Source organism: Accipiter gentilis, chromosome 34 (genome assembly GCF_929443795.1).
Source record: "Accipiter gentilis chromosome 34, bAccGen1.1, whole genome shotgun sequence".
Taxonomy (NCBI): Eukaryota; Metazoa; Chordata; class Aves; order Accipitriformes; family Accipitridae; genus Astur; species Astur gentilis.
In genome coordinates, this window is record NC_064913.1 from 10,169,671 (window position 1) to 10,194,549 (window position 24,879).

The 24,879-nt window shown below is 37.1% G+C and overlaps 1 protein-coding gene across 2 annotated transcripts in view; it reads right to left on the reverse strand.

Moving 5' to 3' along the window:
- MGAT4C (MGAT4 family member C) overlaps positions 1 to 24,879 on the reverse strand; it is a 402,472-nt gene that overhangs the window by 291,912 nt on the left and 85,681 nt on the right. For both annotated transcript variants that reach the window (XM_049792434.1, XM_049792433.1), the window contains exon 2: positions 8,937 to 9,035. The gene's annotated coding sequence lies outside the window, so the exon portion shown is untranslated. The remainder of the gene's footprint in view (positions 1 to 8,936; positions 9,036 to 24,879) is intronic.

Genomic DNA, 24,879 nt, shown 5'->3' on the forward strand with positions numbered 1-24,879 from the left:
GAACTGACCACAACCCCCATTCACTGTCCTCCTGCGCTGCTCAGGAAGAGAAGGTAGAGAAATCAGGAGTGAAACTGAGCCCTGGAAGGGAGGGAAAAGGGGAAGATTTAGATTTGTTCTTATTTCTCATTATCCTACTCTGGTTTTAATTGGCAATAAATTAAATTAAATTAATTTCCCCAAGTTGAGTCTGGTTTGCCTGTGATGGTGACTGGTGACTATTTCCATTAGCCTTTGATTATATTTTCTCTCCCCTCTCCATTTGAGAAGGAGGCATGATGGAGTGGCTTGGTGGGCACCTGGTCCATTCAAGGTCAACCCCCCCACAAATCCTAAGCCCGAAAGACCAGGTAGGAAGTCTGGAGCAAGGAGTATGTACTCATGATGGAAGACAATCACGTCAGCAAGTACCTCAGCAAACTGGACATTCATAAATCCAAGGACCCTGATGGGATGCACCCATAAGGGCTGAGGGAGCTGGCTGATGTGTGAGACCACCCTCAATGAGGTTTGAATGATCATGGTAATTGGGAGAGCTGCCCAAGGACTGGAGGAAAGCAAATGTCACTCCTTTCTTGAAAAATGGCAAGAAGGAGGGCCCAGGGAACTACAGGCCAGTCAGCTTCACCTCAATCCTTGGGAAGGTAATGGAACAACTAATCCTGGAAACCACTTCCAGGCACATAAATGACAAGGTGATAGGCAGTAGTCAGAATGGATTCACCAAGGAGAATTCATGCTTGATAGAACTTCTATGATGAAATGACTGCCCTGGTAGGTGAGCAGAAAGCAGTGGCTATTGTCTACGTGAACTTCAGTAAGGTCTTTGACGCTGACTCCTACAAGATCCTTACAGAGAAGCTGATGAAGTATGGACAAGATGAACAGACAGTGAGGTGGATTGAAAATTGGCTGAAAGCCGGGGCTAGAGTGTGCTGATCAGTCACACAATGTCTAGTTGGAGGCCAATAACTAGCAGTGTTCCCCAGGGATCAATTCTGGGTCCAATCCAGTTCAATGTCTCCATTAATGATCTGGGTGATGGGGCAGACTGTACCCTCAGCAAGTTTAATGATGACACAAAAACAGGAGGAGTGGCTGATATACCAGAGGGTCATGCCGCTGTCCAGAGAGAAACTGACAGGAAAGTCATGAAAGGCAATTTCAAGGGGACGTACAAGGGGAGAAATAACCCCAGGCACATTATATGCTGGGGACTGACCAACTGGAAAGCAGGTTTGCATAAGAGGAGCTGGGGGTCCTAGTGGTCACCAAGTTGACCATAAGCCAGTAACATGCCCTTGCCACAAAGAAGGCCAAGGGTGTCCTGAACTACATTAGGCAAAGCATTGCCAGCAGGTCAAAGGAGGGGACCCTTCCCCTCCACTAAGTGCTGCTGAGATCACATCTGCAGTACTTTATCCAGTACAAGGGAGACAGGGAGCTACTGGAAAGAGTCCAGCAAAGGCCTACAAAGACAGGGACTGGAGCACCTCTACTATGAGGAAAGGTTTAGAGAGCTAGGACTGTTCAGCCTGGAGAAGGCAAGGCTCAGGGCAAATCTTATCAGACTATATCAATACCTGAAGGGAGGGTGTGACGAGGACAGAGCCGGGCTCTTTTCAGTGGTGCCCAGCGACAAGACCAGAGGCAATGGGCACAAACTGAAACACAGGAGATTCCATCTGAACATCAGGAAACACTTTGTTAATGTGAGGGTGACAGAGCACTGGCACAGGCAGCCCAGAGCAGTTGTGGAGTCTCTCTCTTTGCAGATATTAAAAAACTATCTGGACCTGTTCCTGGGCACCCAGCTCCAGGTGGTCCTGCTTGAGCAGAAGGGTTGGACCAGATGACCTCCAGAGGTCCCTTCCAACCTCAACCATTCTGTGATTGTCATTCAGTGATTCTGGGAATAGTGTAATATAATGAGGTAATCTAAAGCAATATAAACTTTAATACATTGAAAATAGTTTAAATTTTACTGGATAACAGAACTCTATTTTCATGCAAAATGGCAGGGTTTTGTTTGACAAATTTCTTATTTTGTTTAATCAGGCATATTTCAAGAATAAACCGCAGAGAACTCTCAACTGTGCTACTTCCAGTGATACCCACACTTTTCTGACTTAAATGAAATGATGGGCAATATAAAGAATTTTGTCTATAGAGGTCTCACCCTGTGATTTATTGTCATCATTTTATTACCAGGCCTCTGAATTCAGCATGTTTCACAAAATCTAAACTGCATTTATTTTAACTATGCGACATAAAACAGGAAGAAAAGCTATTAAAGGTTTTCTTGTATTTGGCAGATCACTCTCAGTCATATATCAGCATGTGATATTAATTCATGTGGCAGAACAAATACCTATTAGAGACCTAAAACCGTACAAAGAATTAAACCTAATTTTCATGACATTTAAAAACAAAACAAAACAAAAGTTTTGTGAAACTATTTCTTCCCTGTCTGGTAGACAGTAATAGCACTTTATTAAAAACTATAATATACTCACTTAATTACAGAAGCATTAGAAACTTAGCTTTTCTTTGCTATTGAATTGTTTTATTTGTAGATCTTATACAAGCACACATTCATTGAATTCAAGCTGACCTTATTTGTGAAGATGTAAGAATCTGAAATAAACTTGCTCTGCCCAAGTTCCCCCTTTTCACTGTATAACCCTACCATTTTGTTTTTGCTGGCTTCTAAGCTCACACAACTGTAAAGTTTTGGGTTTTATTTTAATGATCACTTCCTTTAGAGCATTATATTTATTGTGTTAAAAATATTAAATTGTGTCTGCATTAAAGCTGGCTGCATTTCAAACTTTAGTAAATGGTCTTCTTTCATATGGAGAAAAAGGAAGAAAGAAAGAGTGCTCTAAATTGTAAGCTAATGGAGCATAAAATTTTCATTATCTAAATCCGAGTGATAAAAGCCTAATCATCATCAGAAATCCCGATTTTTGTGTTATTCTACTACTTCAGATAGACAAACTATTTATGTTGCATTTTAAAAGATGACTTAAGAATGAGTTTTCATTTATGCAGGTCTCAAATATATGATAGTGCCTTTTGAAAACAGATTCCTTCAGCATACCTGATACCAGCATTATTCTTTCCCTAAATACACAAAACCACAGGTAAGGAGAAACAGTCAATACCATTTCATTTTAAAACAATGGAGTAAAAACATGTCTTTTGAAAGTCAGAATAAATTTCAGAGATAGATGAATTATAATTGAAATATAAGTAATTTATACCTTTATTACCATCTCCCTCCCCGACTCCTGCCATATGGTGTTGCCTTCTCACTTCTGGCATTAGAGTAACCCTTCTGAAATGGGAGTATGCAGGATTTTTTTTTTTCTCCTATGTTATGATCTAAGCTTACTAGGCTGAATCAATTCATGAAGGGGTCGGATGAATACATTATGGTGCAACAGAGCTATAAGTAATATACAGCTGAGAACACAGAAGGAAGTAAGGAAAAAGGACTGCTATCTCCAGTGAGCTGTTAGATTTGCTCAGCTATATCACTGCTCTGCAATGAGGTCACTTCTGCTTATTTTTATAGATATTTATGTTTGTGTGTAGGTACAGGTTGGTTTTATACTTCATATTAATGGAAACTGTATATTGAAATCAAGAAAAAAAGAAGCACTTTAGAACAATTAGTATGCTGTTGCTTTTAGAGGTATCTAATCTGCAACTGCTGGCACTGATAAAGAGAAAAGAAAACAAACAAGAGAACTTTAAAAAGTATTTTAGACTTTAAGGGGCATTTTTTGCTAAGAGAGAAAGAGTCTTTCATTCTTGCACATTTTGAAACCTCTCTAATGCACCACCAGGAAAGCATCCATCTCCTCAGTGGGCTAGAAACACCTTATGATTATCTGCAAGTCACCTTTCCTTAAGAGGAGCTCTAACATCTTCATTTCTTCCCTCTTTGTATAACTCCACACAATGAATTAGGAAACAGACAGTTCCAAAAAATTTCAGTCTGCTTTACAGTACCTGAGAGTACACAGCCAACACTAACAGTCATAGAATATTAAAAATAATAAGTGTCAAAGATATTAAAAGACAGAGCAGGGAAGCAAAATTTGAGACAGTTGTCAAGAGGCAAACTGAAAATAGATTATTTCTTGTTCCGGCCAGAAAGCTGAACAAATTGTTATTAGACAATTATGCTAGCAGTTATTTTACCATATTCAGAATTTGGTAAACTTAGCCTTATTTAGGCTATAGTCTTTCTAATGCATCAGAAATTTTCAGTTACAATTTACCCATTACATTTCACCCCTTCTTTGTAATTTCTATCACATAGTGTCAGCCATTAACTTAATTGTACAACCACTGCCAATTTTCATTCATACATAATAGTTAAAGGCTAGGAAGATCAGGTTATTTCCTCATAGTCCCAGAAATTAACAAGCCTACCCTATTCCCTTTCTTTTTAAAGGACAAAAAAAATAATCATAATATACTTTCTAGATCTTTGTTTTTTCTTCTACATAGGTGTCTTCCCTTGAAGTTTTGTCTTCTTGGAGTGGTATTAGTTTTTACTTATTATCTGTAATAAAAGTATCTATAAAAAGTTCACATACTCGCTAGGTAATACACTCTGAAAAATCAAGTTTCTATGATCGCTTAGTCTTTAATTTCTTTCACCCTCAAGAATGTTTCCATTACTGTCTACTTTCTACTTTCAGTTCTTCCATGTTAATTATCTCCAGTCCAACAGCCTAAGACAGAACACTCTTGTGTTCAAGGGTGTAGTGCTCTAGCACAAAGACTTCTTGCTCTGGACATAAAGATGACCATGTAACTACAGGGATCATAGAAAAAAAATCTTGCAGATCTGGACTCATCCAGATGTTCTTTAAAAAAGAACACTTTGGGGAAATCAGTTTACAATACAATGACATTCAGGCTATCAAAAAATCAACTGAAAAGAGAGTGAATGGAATATTCAATGACTTTTTTCAATAACAAAAGTTATAAAGAAAGCTTCTGTTGACAGGCAACCCTTCTACAAAGTAATACTGTTCTTTGCAAGCTGAGTGCTATATATATTTTTCTCTGCTCATTGAATACAGTTTCCTGCCACTAAATAACTGAGCTTAATTTCTCAATGTCAAACCACTGCTGATCTCTGCATCCCATGCCGGCTTTCAAAGCAGACTATTTGTTTTGCAGAAACAGTGTACAATATTTTACTAAAATGGTGGTTTTCTTATTCTTCCTACTAAATAAAGAAGATATAATATTAAAAGAAAGTAACTATTGCTCTGTTTATTCAACAACTGTTAAGTAGGAAATTATCTTTTCGATAACACTTCCCTTTCTCTCACACACTTTTAGTAATATTACTCTTCACCTCCTAGTTTCGTTTGGCTAGTCACCTTTACTCTAAGAAATTTGTGTCCCCCTACTAATTTGCAAGTATAGGTTTGCTAAAGTTCACATTTATTGATCTTTCTAATGTAATGAAGTCTCTACAAGCTACTCTTAGGTCCTTACAATAAAACAACAAAGTTCAGATATAAGTGAGTTTGGGATCCTTTTCCTTCCCTTGTAATGTAATTCCATAATACAAGATCCTAGGCAGCAGTTGATAAAATCTAGAGATGATCTGCAAAGCACAGAGAAATAAAAGCCTTTAAGCCACTTACACTGACTTCTGGCTTTTTATATCTCTCCTTATGTATTAAGTAAACCACCTGAGAGATAAAAATTACTGATTTAGCATTATCAGTATTTTAAGATTTGAAATACAAGATTAGATCCTAACCTGAGAGTCATTCAGATTTTCCATTTGTTCTCATGCAGATTTTCACTAGGAGATCCATAATTTCTCATAATTAACAATGATTTTATTATAAAGTTGCAAGATTTTTTTGAAATAGCAGAAATATCAGAAGTACTAAAAAGGAGTTTTCATTCACATAGGGACCTTCAGGTTGGGGGATTGCATCTGACCCAAATTGCATTCAGTAATTGTAGCAAATTCCCTCTAAGCTTTACACCTGAAGCAGATGGAAGAAGATTACATCAGGAGATCAACCCTTTCAAATTACAATAGTTTATGATGCTCATCTGCATTTTAATCAGATATAAAGGATTTATTCCTGAAGTACATCAAGAAACACTATTTTCACCTCCTGAAATGCATCAGAGAGTTTATAGCTAATCAAGCAAAATATGTGGCACATTTTCACTTTGTATATCTTTCTCTCTGGTGTATGCAGTATTACATGGCTATAGGTGTTGGTGATTTTATTAGCAACTATATCTAAGCCTATCAAAATAGAAACCAGAAAGTGATTTCATATGCCAAATCCAATTTGTTAAGGATTTAACTCCTAAGCTCAACAAAGAAGATGAATTTATGGTTACATTAGATAGCATTATTTTATTCAAAATGTAGTTCAATACAATACCAGCAGATAAATAAAACAGATCATGTGTAGTCAGAAACTAGGAAAATTGCATGATTTGAAGGTACCGAGAATAAAGACTTGTCATGCTCCTTCTTGTGACCAGAGAGAGCATGAATTGCGTTTAGTTTTCTCACACACGAAGACTGAATAGCAAAATTCACCACCTGAAAAAGTATGTCTCATGTTCCTGACAAATAAGTACAAGACTGATATTGCCAAAATATTCCTATACTGACAATTATTTCAGGAAAATTATTTTCTCTGTTGAATTATAATCACCTTAATTCATAACCTAACAGTAAGTCAAGTGTAAGTGAAATTCAATGGCCTAGAAACAACTGTGTGTCAGCAGATTGCTAACTGACTTATTTAATTCAACTATTGGAGAAAATAAATTTAAATAAAAAGTATTATGAATGCATTTGCAAACCATGTTATCTGAAGAATGATCTACTACTAACAGGCAGCAAAGGTTTTGGAAGAGGAATACAGAACAGAGAGATGTCTCCATCACCTCATTAAAAAATTACCTGTATTGCTTGCTACAAATACTATTTTTTCACAAAGTTTTCAACAATTGATTTTACTAGTGTTATGAACTAAAATTGGATTTTTCTGTGTCGCTAAGGAAAAGATCAACAGAATAGATTTAAGCAGGTATGAAATGAGGATAATGCTAGAAGAGAAGTTAACAGGAAAGTAGAAGGATTAAAACAGATCTCTGGTATCACTGTGTGCTAGTGGAAAAAGACATTCAAGCCGTATTTCATTATTAATGGCACAGCAAAGTCAATCATAAGAATAGCAGATGGAGGGGTGTGCATGATGTTGATACAGCATTTCAGGAAAATACGTTTGCATTTGCTTTAAAACAATGTGATAAAATATTTTGTAAATAGCAGCTTACATAGTTTAGAACAGTATTTTTAAAACATTTTCTGTTCTATAATCAAGGGCGCAGTTTCTGTCAGGAGGATTTGGGAATTCTGTATAAAGATGAGGAATGTTTTCCAAGTGTTTTCAAACACACAGATGCATAACAGAATCATAGAATGAATGGTTTGGGTTGGAAAGGACCTTCGGAGATCATCTAGTCCAACCTACCTGTGGTCAGGGACATCTTTCACTAGATCAGGTTGCTCAAAGCCCTATCCAACCTGACCTTGAACATTTATTTCCTGAGATGGGGCATCCACAACTTCTTTGGGAAATGTGTTCCAGTGCCTCACCACCCGCACAGTGAAAAATTTCTTCCTTATGTCCAATCTAAACCTATCCTCTTTCAATGTAAAATCATTGACCCTAGTCCTGTCGCTACAGACCTTGGTAAAAAGTCTTCCTCCATCTTCCTTGTAAGCCCTCTTTATATATTGAAAGGCCACAATAAGGTCTGCCCAGAGCCTTCTCTTCTCTAGGCTGACCAACCTCAACTCTCTCAGCGTTTCTTCACAGGAAAGGTGTTCCAGTCCTCCGACCATTTTCATGGCTCTCCTCTGGACCCTCTCTAAAAAGTCCATGTCTTTCTTGTACTGAGGACCCCCGTATAAAAGAAAAGCCTTCTTTTAATAAACAATACTTCTTGGAATATGTTGTACATAACTAGCCCTGAAAGCTCTCCTTATTGCTCTCACAAGAAACAAAAATGGTGATTATTAATTTTTTTATGAACCTTCTTTCTCCTTGAGGCCGTATCTGACCCACAAATATGTAAAGGATGAAAAATGGCTGGCAGATAGAAGAAATGCTGATTTATATAGCATTCATTTAAATCTTCTTGATTTATATTGTTTTAAGTAAGCATTTTACATATTATGTTTAGTGTAAAGGACTGATTACATAAATATTCTTTAATCTGTCTAGCAAAATCAGTATACTTGATGACACTAGTTTGACTGAGGCTTATTTCACATAAGACATCCAGCATCAAGTAAATGACCAAGCCCTGACATGACAGCTTTGTCAGCCTTGTGCTTACTTAACTCTTTCCATGTCACTTGATTATTTCAATTAAGGTTGGCCAGTCTTGTTTACTGCTTTAGGAAAAAAAAAAAACACCAACAAACAAAAAAAAACAAAGAAGCAAACGAAAAATCAAAGGAGAACTACACTCACCCTACTTGTAAATCCACAAATGAAGGACGTTTCTTGGAGTTATACAGAGCACCCCACTTTTCATTTGCACTCCTGTCACATCTAGTAGATTTGAAAACTTGAATTCTTCTTTTAATCATCCCAAGTCACATAGAGACAAATTTGTTTGCAATTCCACTTCTCTATTTCCTTTCTGTAGGTGTGGTTTAACTTACAACTTAAAAACTACCACAAACAAATTTTAAAAAGTAGTATGTTTAGAAACAGATTACAAAGCTCCCTTCCCCTTGCAAATGTCAGATGTTTTAACACATAATTTTAATAAAAATGCCTACTAAATACAGAGGTTTCTGCTTTCTTAAAGTGATTTGCTTTAATGTTTAAAATTTTACTTACCTTTTAACCTTGCCAAATCTAGCAGTTATCTTAAGGGCTTGACAGTAAGTCTCAAGGTCACACAATGAAATTGAAGATACAGCTGCTTCACTAAAAAGTCTGCAGAGAGAAAAGAAATCCATGTAAATCTTTCAGAATACTTTCTCTCTTTTTACCCAATGGTTCACTTTACAAAACCATTTTATTGTGTACAAAATAGCTAAATTTGATCAGGTTAACATTCTCTTTCCTGGTGCTAACATGGGCCAATCCACACACTGTGAATGAGTAATTCATGAGAAAAAAAACTTTTCAGAGACTAAATGGATATTCTTGGGGCAGAACCACAGAATTTGCCTTCCTCACATGTGGTGACAGTTCTGGGAGAATTCATACACATACTCCTCATTGTTTCAGTGGAACAGTGACATTTCTATATGCATAGAAGGTAAAAGCTGTAAAAGAAAAAATTCGAATGATCCTTTTTTCAAACTAGAATACAGCAGAACCATGGCTGTATATTATCGTTTCTCTTTTATGTGGTGAAATGTTTTAGTGGTCTAGCCGACAAACACTTGCATCCAGTCCACTTAGAATGATAAGAGAATGATAGAATTATCAGTCTGAATTATGAATGGTTTAGGTTGGAAGGGACCTTTACAGATGCATCTAGTTCCTTCTCAGCGAATTGCTCTTTTTAGTTTGTTTCTGAAAACAGTAATGAAATCTGAGGTGTTGTGCAGGGAGAAAATGTTCTGCTCTATAGCAGAAAAGGACTCAGGTATTTAAGAATCATGGAAAGTTATGAAGTAAGCTGCTGTTAATTGCTTCTCATCCATTAGCAGTTGCCTTTCCACTAAAACATGGTACCTGAAGTTAAATGTCACGCGAGCATACCACAGTGTTGTGGTTTAAACCCAGCCGGTAACAAAGCACCAAGCGGCCGCTTTCTCACTGCTCACTCCTCTCCTCACCCCCCCCTCGCCCCCGCCGCCGGGCTGTGGGATGAGGAGGAGAAAATAGAAAGCGACTCTGGTGGGTCGAGAGAAGGGCAGGGAGGGATCACTCACCGATTATGGTGACGGCAAAAGACAGGCTCAACTTGGGGCAAAAAAACCAATGTAATTTACTACCAATCAAATCGAACCAGGATAATGAGAAGTAAGACCCGGCCGCAGCACACCTTCCCCCCCCCCCCCCGGCCCCCCTTCCCGCCTCCACTCCCGCTTCTCGCTCCCTCCGGCGGCGCAGGGGGTCGGGGTCGGTTCCTCACAGCCCTCGTCTCTGCCGCTCCGTCCTCCTCAGGGGCGGCGCTCCTCACTCGGCCCCTGCCCCCCCACGGGAGACAGTCCTCCACCAACCTCTCCAGCCTGGGTCCTTCCCGCGGGCTGCGGTTCCTCACAGCCTGCTCCAGCGCGGGTCCCTTCCACAGGGTGCAGTCCTTCAGTCCCAGCCTGCTCCAGCGCCGGCTTTCCCACAGAGTCCCGGCCATCCTGGGGGGCATCCATCCCCCTGCTCCGGCGTGGGCTTCTCCACAGCCGGCAAGTGGGCATGTGCTCCCCCGCTCCCCTCGGTGGGCTGGGGGGGACCCAGCCTGCCTCACCGTGGTCTTCCCCAGAGGCTGCAGCTGGATATCTGCTCCACCATGGACCTCCGTGGGCTGGGGGGACACAGCCTGCCGCCTCACCGCGGGCTGCGGGGGCATCCCGTCCTCCCCCGCCTTCCTCACTGACCTCGGTGTCTGCAGAGGGGTTTCTCTCACATCCCACTCCTCTCTCCGCTGCAGGTTTTCCAGCAGGTGGGTTTTCTCTTTTCCCCCCTTCTTAAGCTGCCGCCGTCGCTGAGGGGCTCGGCCTGGGCCAGCGGCGGGTCCGGCTGGAGCCGGGGAAGCTTCCAGCAGCTTCTGACAGGAGCCGGCCCGGCGGACCCTCAGCCGATACCAAAAAAAACCCCACACCACACAAACCCAAAACACATACATAATGTCATACCGAACCCATGAAGTACCATCATCTTCCCTTTAATAGATGTTTTCTACACTGCAGAGTTTGAAAGGTATCTTGATTGAAACATGGGAGCATAATGAATAAAGGTTCAACTTTCCATGAGATGACAGGCCATTCAGGCAGAAATGTGTTTATTTTCTATCAGCTCAAATCAAGCAAAAATGTTTAGCTGAAATATTACAACTTAGACTGCTACCCCCACTGATAGGATACATCCAGTTTTCATTTTCCTTTAGGCAAATATTTATGCTGACAAATTTTAATAGAAAAATGTACTTCCAAATATATATCAAAACTTTTTTTTTTTTTAAATAGAATTTTTAGAGGCAATGTCCCTTTATGTTGGATTTAGAAATATTTTTATGAGCAAAAAAATTTACAGACAAACAATAAAACAAAATCTGGTGAGGGAAACGAACAAAATTCGCCGAATTTTCTAGTACTGCTGTGTATCCTGTTCTCTGCAAGAGAGCGCTCTAGATTGGCATTTAAAGTCTAGAATAGGATTTTTGTTGCGCATAACAAGAGACACCTTTAGGAAAATGATGCAAAGCTTGTAAAAGACAATTAAGAAATTATGCATAAATCTGGAGTGCTTCAGCTACTCTGAATTTGGATTTCTCACAGGTTCTCACAAGAGACAAAGAAGAATTCTGGAGAAGAACTTGAACCGTTCCAAGTTCTTACCCCCTGTTGTGGCTAATCATTTATACATTGCACGCAATGGAGTAATTCACAGAAATCCCACTATACACTTAATAAAGCAACCTAAAAGGTATGTTAAATTTCAGTAGTTCCGTCATGTCTCTTGCTCAGTCTGTATATTTCATATTCTGTCTCATAGAAGAGAGAGAGTGAACACTACTGAATACCATGATGAATTAGCAAGAACCATTATTGTCTAGGTATGCCTGTGCTTAGCCCTTTCTTATACTCTTCTTTAGCTTGTGGGGAATGTAAAATTACTTACCTAATTTAGGAACAAATTCCCACAAAAAGGGGCAAAATAAGTGATTCTGAAGATGTGTATCAAAGGCAATCATTTGTTACTGCAACACAGAAACAGGATGTGTGCATAATTCAGCTGTTTGTTTCCTGTTTAAACATGCATAAAATCCCTAAGACAGTCACTGTTGTAGAGCGTGCTGAACAGAGGTGCCATTAAGAGGCAAAGAACTTCAGACTTTCATTTGTTCTGTGACAAGAGTTACATAAGGTGTTCCTCCTGAGCTGCTTAGTTAAATGTTTTTTGAATAGCACCTTACTATTAGCATCTCACACAGCAGGTCAGATTTGTCCAGCAGTCACTCACCAGTTGGATGCTGAACATCACTTTTCATGTAGAAAATAGTCTTAGAACTAATAGATATAGGCTCATGTGAGACAGTATCAGACAATGTAAGTCTCTGAAGGTTTCTTGCCAAAGTATACAGCACAGATAAAGATCACCAGGTAATAGGATAAACACAATGTTGTATTAGCAAACCAGTTGTGGGATTGTTTTAGTTAAAGTACAGGAAAAATGGAACCAGTCAAAATGAAGACAAAGTCAAAGCAAAACCAGTATGGGAGTCTGTCTCAAAAGAGCCTATACATGTACCAGTACCAACTCAAGTTCATCCATAAAAGAAAGATTCCCCCTCTTAAACAATAGGTTTTATTTAAGTTCAAGATTTATGACTGAAGTAAAACCATGGTTCTTCTGTGGCTGAAGTTACATTAAAATCAGAACTCTCCATGTTCTTAAAAATATGTGTCTCTCTGTATGTATGTCTGTATAAAAAAATAACAGGCCAACTTACGTAAACTGGCTATGTGTCCCTTTAATTTCTAAAACTTTGAGGAAAATAAACAACTCCATATACTTTGATTTAAGAATATGAATCTCCCACTGCAATAATTTAAACTTTTTTTTTTTTTTTGAGACCCTTAGGAAAAAATATGTGTTAGAAATTCACATTATACACAATATTTTATATATATATATATATATAAAAATAATTGGTAGGATGAAGTATAGGTCATGGGAATAGATTTATTCTGACTATAGAGACACATGTATTTTAGGGAAATCCATGACACAGCACCTAGTAGTTTGTGTACTCTTGCAAGAGATGTACAATACCAGCAACTTAACCAGCACTGCAGAGAGGATAATGCTAATACTGATGTTCTTTGTTTAGCAACATCTTTCAACCATATATCAAACAAATTCTAGTTATCTAATACTGAATGATCATCTAAGAATAGGATACTTGATACTCAAGTGCTATTTGGAACTGAACAAGAAAGTCAAAGAAGAAAACAGGGATTGTTCATAGTAATGTGTGCATATTACAAGAGATATTTTTGTTGCTGTCACTGAACCACTGCTCATCTGGAGACCACTGTACATGATTGCCAGCCACCTGGTTCAGAAATATACAGGCATATGGCACAATTATTAATACTGACCCAAAGATATTGCAGTAAACATATTCCAAGTTTGAAAAAACATTTGATAAATATTCATTTAACAAATGTAAACAAATGTGTTCTATGATAAATTCTATTCTAGAAACGCACATGCTTTCACTGCCAAAGCAAAACCTCCTGAATGACAGAAGTTCACTATAGTTTGGGGAGTTAAGCATGTTATATCTATGACTTTCAATTATATCCAATAAAAGTAAATGGAAAGGAGAGCAGTAAAATAAAAATATAGCATCATGCTGATCAGCATTCAAATACAAAATGTTCTGAATTAACTCTGAATTAGCATAGCCATTTTGCAAACACAGATACAACTCTTAACGTGGTCTTAAATAACAAGCCAAAATTAATTAATGTCTTAGAAACAAAATGATAGAGATAGCAACTACAGTGATCAGAAAAGAAAAAGCCCAGATCTAAATGGCAGTTAAAAAAAAAAAAAGGCATTACATATTTTTAAAAGAATTAACTGAAAAATATTTGAATAAAAAAATCCCAACATATCCTTACACCATTAAATACTTATTTCCTATTACAGCACCCTCCTACGCGCTTAACATGTAGTACCCCTGTTACACAAACTGGCTCTTGCAGCTGTGTGTCAAGTATGTTAAGACTCGGCTGTCTCTTACTCCATTCACAGATCTTATTCCACATTTTTCATTCAGTGCGTGAGTCAGTCTTTTGCAGATAAGAGTTCCCCCAAACAAACAACTTTATTGGAAATGCTTGTAACCTCTGAAAAGTCAGACTTAATCTTGAGCTCTCACAGTAGTAGAGAGTCTGTAGCATCCACAGAAAGACAATATTTATGATATGTTTCCAGTACAACTAATTGTACTTTAAATGAAATTTCTTGTGTTAATTACAAGTCTCCAAAGAATTGACTGTAAAAATAAAAGCAGCTTTCAAAATACGACAAAAATTTCAGGTGTTTTCTTTTGGAAAGCTTTATAACTAACTTACTTGTACCTTAGAATACAATTAGAAACCTTAAAAAACTGAGCTCTAAGATATTTTAAAGTGAATGAATTATGCTTTAGTGGAGTATAGATAATTATCTAGGTACACAAGCCCAATTAGTTTACAGCATATCTAGTGTTCTGCTCTTAAACAATATTTGTATTGTGCTTCTACCTGGTTTTGATTTCTGTACTTGAAGTAAAATTTGCTTTGATTCCTTCAGACCTATAGACAAGAAAAGTATAACAGGAAAAAAACCCACTTTTTTACATATTTCTTCACATCTGTTCTGAAAGCAAACTATACTGTTAGTGACAGATTCTAATGTATATTCTTGTTCTAAGAGTTAGGGGAAAAAAATACTTCTGACATGAAATACACCTGACAGTTTAAACAAGCAGTTCTCCTTCTTGTTGACCTACAAACAACCCTAGTTGCAAGGAGGCATGGAAGGTTGTAACGTGGGAGGTGGACTATCTTTCATTCTCTAATGAGTCACAGAAACTGAAAAATCCTGTTAAAAAGGTTACTGTCAATTAACTTCTTCAGGAAAACAAAGCTGAAGAAGAATGAAACTGTGACTAGGTGAAGAGCTGTCTCTGGGGACCAAATCATGGAAAAGATGTGTTTCTAACCCTCCAGTAGTTAACCTTCACGTTAAATGTCCTAAAGTGAAGATTATAAGGTGCGAGCTATGGAGAAACCTAGAAACTACTGAAATAGATTATTATATGTACATGCTATATGTAATTATAATAAGTTATTTGCTACCAGTAGTTCCTTCTACTGAAAAGGACAACTCAGATTTTACAGGTACAGTTTTTAGCTGTGCTTTAATAATGTAGTCAAACTAGTCTAAGAAAATTATAAGCAAAATTATGTGTGTGTGTGGGGGGGGGAAGTGTAAATGTGATCTGTCTAGCCAGTGCAGATAAAACACCAGTAAAGATTATGATCCACCTGTAGGTTTTAAGATATTTCTTTTTAATTGATTGATTTGGGTTCAAATTAAATGAAGCATTATTTTCCTCTCAGACTTCCCATGATAAAAGTGTCCTAGCATTTTCCAGTTGTTCTTTCTTGTAGATTTCCAAAACCAACAGGTTTTCCAGGTTTAAATTATAGCTCTGCAGCAGGAAGCACTGGAAGGATTATCATTCTTCCTGCTGTATAGACTGGTGCTAGCCAAGGCATACCAAGCAGTAAGGTATGAACACATGATGGGATGGTGTAAAGAAGAGAGGGGCAGACTCTCCTCAGTGGGATCTGGTGGCAGGACAAGAAGCATTAGGCACAAATTGAAATACAGGAAGTTCCATTTAAGCGTGAGAAGAGGCTTAACTGTGAGGGTGGTCAAACATGGGAGCAGGTTGCCTGCAGAGGTTGTGGTGTCTCCATCCTTGGAGATATTTGAAACCTGGTATCTGAAGCCCTGAACGACCTGCTCTAGCTGACCCTGATATAAGCAGCGGGGCTGAACTAGAGGATGTCCAGAGATCCCTGCCAACCTCAGCCATTCTGTGATTCCATGAAACAGACATAGAAGCTCTATAACATGGTCAAGTCACTCAAATTGTGGACCTTGAATCCCAAGGGAGCAGTCACAGAATGCCAGGTTCAGGAATCCCTTGCCTCAGCCAGTGTTCTCAATGTTTCCATGACTACTGGATCCAGGCTATAGCTTTGCCACTTGCTTTCTTCCAAGCAAGACCTCAGAAACACTGGGACTTGCAGCAAGGTATCAGGTGGTCCAGGAAGAGGCCTGTCAAAATACTATCCTGAATTCAACTACTTCACAAAACATTTTGAGTGAAACCTGTCAAAGATGAAACGTAGCCAAATCAAACCTCATCCTAAACTGCTGCAGCTTAATTACCTTATTGTAGTTTAAACTTCAGCTATTGAGGTTGATGTGTGGTTTGCCAGATAGCAACAGAGCAGGAATAGAAATAGACCATACTTTTTGTAAAACTAATCCAATTGTCAAAATTGTAAACCAACCAAATAAAAACCTCTTCCTCCAAGCCCCTGCCCTACCCAGTAAAGAGTACTTTGGTGACATACAGCGTATGATATATATCAGTGAAGTAATTTATTTGTTTTATGCTGTCGTGCTTGCCTTCAAGAGCCAGAACAAATGTCGAGCATAAGGTTTTCTCAACCTTATAAACAGGCAAACCTCAGTTAAAGAGAAGAGAGTGTCATAACCTTTTACATTTACTATAAAAAATAGAAATGTTTCACGTAAGTTTATGTGAATATGTGTGCTCATATATAACTAATACTATGTGCCTTTGTAAGAAATACATCATATTAGAGGTGATAATTTAGATTTCAAACTAGGTAACTGAAAATATCAAGGTCCAGCAATCCTAAATTCTACCTGTTTTGTGGTCAGACTGCTTGTAAGTGACTAGCAATGCAGAGTTCCATATTTTAATTTTGACTCTTCCCTTTCTAATCTGTCCTGATACTCTATTTCTTATTAGCATAACCGCTTAACTTTACTTATTTCAGCAAAAGATAACATAGTCTAATAAGCCCATTACAGGCTCATTAATGTCAGGCCTCTAAGGAAAGATCTATATCAGTTGTCTTTCATCATTCCATTCTCAGACAATTTCTTTCTTTTTTTTTCCTCCCTCAAAACTCTTCTGGAAAAATGAGAGGCAGCATGAGCACTTTACTCATTTGCCACCTGTCCAGTGACCCCTGCCATTTTTCTTTTTATACACTTGTCTTCCCAACTCTGTTGTGGGTCAGCTTTATCTTCTATCCTTCACTTATCTTGGAGATACCTTTTTGTGTTTCATGAAAGCTCCTGAGACAAAATATGTAACTTTCTATTTCTAACTGACCCATAACTTCCCCATTGTGAAAGCTATGTCACTTCTGGTGATCCAATTTTCATTATATTTTGATCATCAGTCTCCTCCTAAATGCAATTCTCCTCTGTGACCCTGAGAGGATACTCTCAGATTGCATACAAACAGAAAAAGTGGCAAAAATCCTTTTCTGAATTCTTTACATATTATTTACAGCTCTTCCTATCACACTGTAGCTCAACAAATCTTGCAGATAGATATTTGTGCATCAAAACACCAATCTGTGTGGTTTTCATGTAGGTTATCTTAAGTGTATGAAAATGTTAATGTGGTTCACAGAAATAAGAGGGTTACTTCAAGGTCTCCGAAATCCCCAAAGGAAAGATGCTGTAGTTATAATATATTTGCATGCCTAAACAACCTGTGCACACCAAGAAAAAGTGGACTTTCACCCTTTTGTGGTTAAGATAAAAGGGTTTAGAGAAGCACAGTGACGCCGTATCTCACTCTATACTGAACTTACTGTAGGCTGAGGCGACTTAGTACCTTTGTCAATTCACTACATTTCATCGACACTTAATCCATTCTGAACGCTACATAGAGCCACATTATTTATTTGCTTGTGACCTCTTTATATGTAAAAGGGTGGTCCTATAATTCAGCTTGGAGTTCAGCATTATCTTTATTTCAATGGTTTTCAATATCTTAAGCTTTCTAAATGATACACAATGTAAAACCTTTCCTAATGGGTCCCAGAGAGCAAGGCTGATAAAAGGTATTCATTTATCAAAAGCTCTACTTCAGCCATCAGCATGTTCATCAGAAATGACAATACTTTTTTAGTAGAGGCTCTCAGGAACTCAAGATGCTCATTAGAGATGCACTGCTGAATGACAACTGTATAAAGAAAGAAAAAGGTCACCTCATTGTTAATTGGTTGTCTATGTTGCATCAGCAATGCTAACATATCTTACATCAAACTAATTGTCAGGCAGCAAAAGTGAAACATGTCTCTAGATTCTGCACTCTTGATTAGCTATGTTAGGTAATTAAATTATATTAAAATATCATATGAAGAAACGATGCAAATCAAAACAGGAAATAAAAATTACGCACATAGAAAATATGTTTTTTCAGTCCATATACATCAAGTAGTTTGAAACTTTTAAAATTAACCTTAAAAGAACATACAAGAATCTTTTACTGAAAATAAAGAACCTTAAGATTAATGATGTAGTTTATTACAGTAATAATAATATAATTTATTTCTTTATTGAAGAAATAAATGAAATACGGTTTAATATAGCTAGGGAAAAAAGTTTTTACAACAGTAAAAGACTGAATTTGATAATAAATAAAATTCCTCCAGTGCATTACTATTCTGACATTTATTAAACAGCTTGACTTGTTTTGTAAGCATGTCCTCACCAGCATATTTCACACTGAAACAAAACCTGTGATTTTGTACACAATTTTTATTTCTTCCAGAAATCTCTTTATGTAAGTGTCAGTAAGCTTTCAGTGACAATCTTTCTTTACACAAAACATTTCCAAAACAACAAAGTTGTTATTTTTTTTGTCCTAGTAAACTGCTATTTGTCCCTGTGAGAGGTAGTGACTCCCATCTCCTACAGCACTGAGTGGGTAAGTAGCTTGTGAACTAGGTCCTGTTGAGTTCACTGGCATGTTTTAATATCTCCCCAGTTTAATAGATTTCATACACAGTTTGAAACGTCAGATAGACATAAGAAATGCCACTGTTAGCGTTACTTTGAAGTGGATCAAGTATCACCTTGAAACACAGAAAAATAAAGAAATATACACAAGATAAAAGCCATACAAAGCAACTCCTGTAGCAAGAGATTGCAGAAGCAATTTCACTGAAAGATAAATTTAATTTCAGATTATTTGACTGTTGAAAAAGATTTAGCTAATTTTGTTATTTTGCAACTATTCTCAGTAGTGTTCATTCACCAGTAATCTGAGTTACAGTAGCAAGAAGAATTGCAAAGGAAAATCTCTCTAATGACTTGAACTCCAGAGATCCCAATAATCAATGTCTTAAAGTCTTTCAAGTCTATTGAAATTAACCTTAAAACAAAACCAGAAACTTCACACAGCAAAATAAATAAATTATTAACTTTATAAATCTGTCATAGGTGAGAGAAGAGATCAGTAACACAATTTTACAGGTCTAATTCTATTCCTTTTCATTATGTTTGTTGTCTGTGGTTAATAGAGGGAATTTAATCTGTGCAAGTTCTCAGGGAGTTAATTTCAGCTGTTGGACAATTTATATTAGTTAGGGTGGATTCTCTCACATAAGACTGGTCTAAGAAAACACAGAAATAAAGTGTACCATTAAAAGAACAAGAAGGAAACCACAGAAGTTTTAAAAAAGAGAAACACTTTTAGGGAGCCAGCTCAGTTTTGCTGTAGGCAAAACTAACACAACTAAGAGAAGATAGTGAAGTCATTTTATATAATATATTCAATGTAGGGCAAGATTAAGGTAGGGGTGTTTTAGGGCCTCAGGGTAAAATTTGAGGTCTTATATCCTGAAATACTGATAATTCTGGAAGATTCTTAGAACCAGGGCATAGGGTTCAAAAGAGTTCTTACAATACAATTTTTCACTGTAATACAAAACCAAAACCAAAATGCCTTCTTCACCAAGCACTTGCTGAAGTAAGACATTCCTGCAGTCTGGCAATATAGTGTGAGTTTCCTGTTTTTTAATTATTTGCATTTCATACAGTGAACATTATTAAAATGTAACTGCCACATTTTATGTGGATGAAGTACATAATACAGTCAAAGTTAAGAGTTTAATTTTCACTTTGATTCCAGTGTATGTGACACAAATAGATAAATATGCCAACAGGAAAACTGTTCAACAGTCATCCTCAGTCTGTATGAGAACGGATTTTGTCTTTTAGTTGAAATTAGGCTAGTTTAAATGGGCTAATTGTTGATGTTCTTGCCCTGTATTCACTCAATCCTTATTCATGACAATTTTTCTTAAAAAGTGCACTAATCTACATATTCTTATGAAAATCCATGACCCTAGCACAGTAATACACTTTCTTAATAGACTTGATTAAGATCTCCCCTAGAGATCTGCTGATATAGTAAAACATAGCCTTGAAGCATCTTTAGCGGTATGGATGTAGAGTACTTCAGCACCAGACCCCAGAGGCTGGAGTGTAGAAGACTGGAAGGTACCACCAGGGGACTATAAACAAAACCTCTCACAAGTAGGATTGGTTTAATTAGCCAAATCATGCTTTCTTTATGCTTTACAATGGCTGAGGAACCGAGCTTAGTAGGCCTGTAGAAAGCAGCTGTTAAGATGGCATATTCAGAGAGTCAGGGTATTTTTAATAAACATCTATAGTTATTAATATTCTAGCTGTTTCATGATGATATACCTAATGCAGCACAGACTGAAGCAGGGAAAACAACATCTCATAATGGACTCTTCAAAACTTAAGAGAAATATGTGCAACAACCTGATGCAATTTAGAATACCTGTACCAGTACAACACATTTTACACCAAATTAATTTGACTAATTACTAAGCCCTGGGAAACAACTTGAGCTCAGAAGTTTAAGTTTTTTAATCTCTGATTCATTATCTCTCCAAGGTCTAACTCCTTTTTTCCAGGAGTTAAATCTTGGTGGACTATTACCATTACTATATGAGAAAGACTTAACTACTTAAAGAGCAAAAGAAAATGCTGTTTGATTTAAGTGATTAGCTTCAACTAGCAATTGTTAAGCACTGATGTGAACAAGAAAAAAAAAGGGAAAACAAAATTCAATAAGGTAGTACTTTACTTAGGCCATCCAAACTACAAATATACAGTAACGTGGTTTTTCCCCTCATTGAGTTACTTGAGTTCTATTTATATAAGGATCTTCATATAAGAAATTTTAAATATCCTTAGAAGAAAGTCAGTCATGCATACTTGACAAGCTGCTTGTCATCCAACAACAAGAAAATAGGATGCTTTATGCATAAACATTAGCATATAATGAAAATAGATCCCTGAAATAGCATGCTGAAAAATTTCCATTATCCTAGAAATCTATACCATAGTGTAATGAAACAAATAAACAAAACCTTAAGCAGCTATTTTTGTAAACATCAATTACAGATCACAGACTATTTAGCAAAACAATAACTAACAAGGAAAGACTAAAGGATACATGCCATTCAGTACATTACACAGGCTGTGAGATGTGAAATTCAAGAAAAAGGGGCATCACAAAAACAGTGATACCAGAGCAGAACTAGATTCAGTGACAGTTCTGGAAAAATGAAAGAGGTAATCATCAGTAAGCATATCAAGTTGTTAAAGGACAGAGAGTTTGCATCTTAACTCTTAAATAAGTTGCAATAATTATTTCAATACTAGTTAAACTTTCATCACATGAAACATTTGTTTGCTCGTGTCTTCATGTCCTAAAAGATATGAGAGGCAGAATTTTCTATTGATTACAAATCAAAACAAATACTGAAAGTCTTTGGAAGAGCTCTGAATTTCATGCTCTGAATAATATCATGAGTTGTCCTGGTTTTAGAGCAAGTGTATATACTAGATAAGGATGACTTCTTGCCTGTTAAATCCCCATAGATTACCTTAATTTTAGTAGTTTTTTTCAAAAACAAGACCCAGCCAGATTGCATTGTTCAGATTTTCATGTTGCTGGAAACATTTCACATTTTAAAATATTTAAACTACTCCAAGAGTAAGTAAGGGGAAAAAAAAAAAGAAAAAATATGTTCTTCAACAAGGTCATGTTAACATGCATGGTGTTATTTAAGTGACAAAATAAAAAATGATTAAAGGTTTGACCCAAGTGTAAGTATATACAGTTTTCTTAAACATACTTGTATAAGAATATACATACAAACAGAGAATGTCTAACCAGAGTTGTGTTCAAAAAGATTGGGAAAACAAGCAAAAATACTGAGTTTTCACTCAATTCTCGTCGTCTATATGTGACTTCTTCCTAACAAAAATAGTATTAATGAAAACTTCTTCTTCCTATGTTTAGCATAATTTTAAGGCTGGTAAGCTTCATAGAGCTAAACCCAAAGTTACTTCGAGATTACCTGTAGTTGACACCACCTATGGATATTTTTCTTTTGTGTGTTGACTTTTTGGATGCTTCATCTCTTTGGTGTGTTTAATTAAAGTTAGACATGAATACACTGTGAATAAAGTGAGTCAGATCATATCTGAAGCTTAAATGAATTGACCCTTAAAGCTTTGGTAAAATCCATATCAGCATTTCAGTTAAGACCTGGATTTTCTGTCAAAATTCTTAGAGCTCATACATCCAGGAGGTGCAGGTTAATCATAACCCTGAAGCCAGAAACATAGACTCCAATCCAAAGTTTTGAAACTTCTTTATATCAGGGAGGAAGTTACAGGCCCAGTAACATATTCTCGCATCGTCCTGTGGTGCAGCAGGATCTGGAGGTAAAAAACGTGCAGTGCACCCTGCAGCTTCCCAAAATGTGGGCGACAGCATGCTATTTTGCTTACCAGGTCATTTTTTATTATTGTACCAAAGAAGAATGACTTTTCTGGCCAGCCATGCTCATATTTAAATATTCAATATTTTAAAAAAACTAGAAGGAATAAAGAATTAAAGTACAAAAGACATGCATCTCCATTTGGTATGAATAAGTGTATGTTCCCAGATGTGGAGGGATTTAATAGCAGACAGGGCTGAGCTACTCTATCAGATGCATCTGACGCAGGGAGATGGCACTCTTTGTAAGTGTTTCAAAACATGATGCAATTTTGTCCACTTGAATCCACTTCACAATACACTAGAAATCCAAAATTACAGTTTGTAGCAATAAGAAGGGGGTATGGATTCAGCTTACAGTTCTGCAGACCATTTCCAGTGAATTGTTTGGACATGAGGTTGGACAGGACAACTCACTGAGTACCAATGGCCACACTCAATAGAGAGTATAGCAATGACCTGCCTTCAGGAACCAGGTATGGTGAAGACCTAGTTTAGGTTGCTGCTGAGATTATAGAAAAAGAGGAAGAAAGATATCAGTTTGTGAGTCGTGAGAAGGCCAATCTGTAGAGAAAATGGCTTGGGCAATCTGTGCCAGGAGGATGTAACAGTTCTCTCAAAGACCTGAACCAAACCTATGCACATACAAAATGAAGGACTACTCAAAAGACTCTCTTGAGGCAATAGTTGGTTTTCAGAGATCTGTAGCTCCTATACCCTTAAAATAAAATAAAGAATACAGCCTTATTTCAGAAGTGTCTTAAACCTAGTCTTAAACCTCTTAACCTGACTTAAACCTCTTTCACATTGTTCTTGATGTGTGAAACCGCTGAAAGACAGCAGTCCACAGGTGCAAGAATGGTCTAGAAAAAAAAATGCAGCAGTCCTGGGAAGATGACTTCGAACATTATTTTCTTACACTTTATGGTCTGTGGTGAAAAAATAAAGTTAGATTCAGTATCTGCATTGTGTAAGTGTTTCTTACACAGTCACCACCTAGACTGACAGGGTTTTGAACCCCACTGCATTCAGTGATTGACTCCAGTCACAGTAGTGACATCTTTGAGTGAAACAAATGGGATTATTTCCTGAAAAGAAGGGGGAAAACCAACATCAAAACAAAACCGACATTAAAGTGTCTTTATCATAAGCTCCTAAAGCACTTTGTCATGTAGATAACACGGAACAGCCATATCAAGGAAAGTTTAATGGAGGTGCCACAGGAAATCCTTTTGTTTCCTTTCGACCTTCACTGGATGTAAATTATGAATTCTGAAGGCTACTGAAATCTTCTATTTTCAGACTGCTACTGTGTTACTCAGAATCACCATTGAAAAAGTAACCAACTATAATAAAGAGCAGATTTTTTTTTTTTATTACTTGCTTGATGTCTCTTCCACACTTTTCAAAAGTTTGTACAAGAAGCTGAGTACTTCTTTTGGCTCTTACTGCTGTTTAAAGTACTCAGCAACTCACAAAAATCTAACCCTAGGCTCTTTCACAGAGTCATCAGGAATTATAAAGGAAGATCTCCAAGACATTAAAAGAAAACAAAACACACAAGCAGTTGAACTACATTAAAAACGAAAAATATTTTGAAGTCAATGCCACAAAAATTTGCCCATCTGCTCCTCAATCATCAGACCGGAAAATTGAAAAAGGCAAGCTCTGATAAGAACTGTAGCTGATGACACAATTTTAATTAAACTATGCTTTTGAGCTTTAAACTTTAAAATATGCTTCCAGTTTTCTGCATTTTCGAATTCTGTACACAGATGTGTATTAAGACTCTGAAAATCAGATTTCATTCTCAACAATGACAAAGGCAAGAATTTCCTAAGACCAAACACTAGCACTGTAGCAAATACCAAATAAGCACAATTTCCATTTAGAAAATAAGAGAGACTGACTTTTTCGTAATCGCATGCAATTTGCATCTCTGTAGCAAGAAGGATATATTGGAACTGAAAAAGTAGTACATTTGTAGGACTTTCATGAATCCACTTTGATAACATTTCAACTAATTTTTCAATTGTTAACAGTCTTACTTTGTCAGCTCTGGAACAAAAAACTCTACAAGTACCACTAAGACAAAACTCAAAACTACTAGACAACGTGGAACCACCCACATACAAATTTATACTTCCATGG